The sequence below is a fragment of the Cibotium barometz genome, chromosome 8, assembly GCF_041138505.1.
Source record: "Cibotium barometz isolate CiBa-2024 chromosome 8, ASM4113850v1, whole genome shotgun sequence".
NCBI lineage: Eukaryota > Viridiplantae > Streptophyta > Polypodiopsida > Cyatheales > Cibotiaceae > Cibotium > Cibotium barometz.
Window position 1 is genome coordinate 19,090,462 of NC_141053.1, and position 2,970 is coordinate 19,093,431.

Here is a 2,970-nt window from a genome sequence, read left to right on the forward strand (position 1 = left end):
TCCACACATCAATCCACCTCATCCATACATCCATTCACACCATCCACATCAATCCACATCATTCACTCATCATACACATACCAATCCACATCATCCACATCAATCCACATTATCCACACATCCATCCATATCTTCCATACATCCATCCACATCAATCCACATCATCCAAACATCCATGCACATCAATCCACACATCAATCCACCTCATTTCATAAGCATTCCCATTCTCATCTAATCACATCTTTTTCTATCTCATCACTTATTTCCTCATCTATCCTCATCAGATCTCACCCACTTGCAGCTACCCATATATCTCATCACTTCACATACATTAACATCTATCCATTTTACATCGCATCTTATTACATTCTGATACCCATATATCTCATCACTTCACATACATTAACATCTATCCATTTTACATCGCATCTTATCACATTCATTTCACATCACATCTCATTCATTCACATCCTGATTCACATGCTAACACATTCATTCATGTCCCTTGTCATTCATTCACATCCCAATTTACATCACATCACATCCATTCACATCTCTTATCATTCATTCACATCCTATATCATTCATTCACATCCTGATTCACATCACATCACATCCATTCACATCCCTTATCATTTATTCACATCTCGATTCACATCACATCACATCCATTCACATCCCTTATCATTCATTCACATCCCTTATCATTCATTCACATCTCGATTCACATCACATCACATCCATTCACATCCCTTATCATTCATTCACATCCTATATCATTCATTCACATCCCGATTCACATTACATCACATCCATTCACATCCCTTATCATTCATTCACATCCTATATCATTCATTCACATCTTGATTCATATGCTACCACATTCATTCACATCCTATATCATTCATATCTATCCAATTTACATCACATCACATCGCTTCAATTCTCGTTCATATCCATCACATTTACATCCACATATATTCTCCCACATACATCCACATCCATAATTATCACATATACATCCACATCTATCCTTTGACATACATCCACATCCATACTTATCACATGCACATCCACATCTATCCTTTGACATACATCCACATCCATCTTTTCACTTACATACATCCACATCCATTCTTTCTCATACATTCACTTCCATTCTTCACATACATCCACATCCATCCATCCATTCATTCCCATCTATCTGATTCACATTACTTCTCATCACATCTATTCACCTCACATTCTCATCACTCCTATTCTCATTGTATCCATCCATCCATTCATTCCCATCTATCTGATTCGCATCCCATCTCATCACATCTATTCATCCATTCATTCTCATCTATTTGATTCGCATCACATCTATTCATCCATTCATTCTCATCTATTTGATTCGCATCACATCTATTTACCTCTCATTCTCATCACATCTATTTATCCATTCATTCTCATCACATCTATTTGATTCGCATCACATCTCATCACATCTATTTACCTCTCATTCTCATCACATCTATTCTCATCACATCTATTTACCTCTCATTCTCATCACATCTATCCATCCATTCATTCTCATCTATTTGATTCGCATCACATCTCATCACATCTATCCATCCATTCATTCTCATCTATTTGATTCGCATCACATCTCATCACATCTATTCTTAGAATGCAAGAGACTTCTTATTTTTGATATATTCTTTACACATCTATTTATGCATAATTTTAATTTTAAGAAGTAACTCTTTTGAATTAAAAATAAATTTCTTTATGCATCTTTCTATGCATAAAATCAAAATTGATGAGAATAACTCTTTTGGGAATAAAAATAAATTCTTTATGCATCTATTTATGCATAAAATAAAAATTGATGAGAATAACTCTTTTGGAATAAAAATAAATTTCTTTATGCATCTTCCTATGCATAAAATGAAAATTGATGAGAATAACTCTTTTGAAATAAAAATAAATTTTTATTATGCATCTTGCTATGCATAAAATAAAAATTGATGAGAATAACTCTTTTGAAATAAAAATAAATTTCTTTATGCATCTTCCTATGCATAAAATGAAAATTGATGAGAATAACTCTTCACACGTCAATCCACATCATTCAAACATCCATGCACATCAATCCACATTATCCACACATCAATCCACCTCATTTCATAAGCATTCCCATTCTCATCTAATCACATCTTTTTCTATCTCATCACTTATTTCCTCATTTATCCTCATCAAGTCTCACCCACTTGCATCTACCTGTATATCTCATCACTTCACATACCTCAACATCTATCCAGTTTACATCGCATCTTATCACATTCATTGCACATCACATCTCATTCATTCACATCCTGATTCACATGCTAACACATTCATTCATGTCCCTTATCGTTCATTCACATCCCGATTCACATTATATCACATCCCTTATCATTCATTCACATCCTATATCATTCATTCACATCCTGATTCACATCACATAACATCCATTCACATCCCTTATCATTCATTCACATCTCGATTCACATCACATCACATCTATTATCATTCATTCACATCTCGATTCACATCACATCACATCCATTCACATCCCTTATCATTCATTCACATCCTTTATCATTCATTCACATCCCGATTCACATCACATCACATCCATTCACATCCCTTATCATTCATTCACATCTCATTTCACATCACATCACATCCATTCACATCCCTTATCATTCATTCACATCCTATATCATTCATTCACATCCTGATTCACATTACATCACATCCATTCACATCCCTTATCATTCATTCACATCTTATATCATTCATTCACTTCCCGATTCATATGCTATCACATTCATTCACATCCTATATCATTCATATCCATCCAATTTACATCACATCTCATCGCTTCAATTCTCTTTCATATCCATCACATTTACATCCACATATATCCTCCCACATACATCC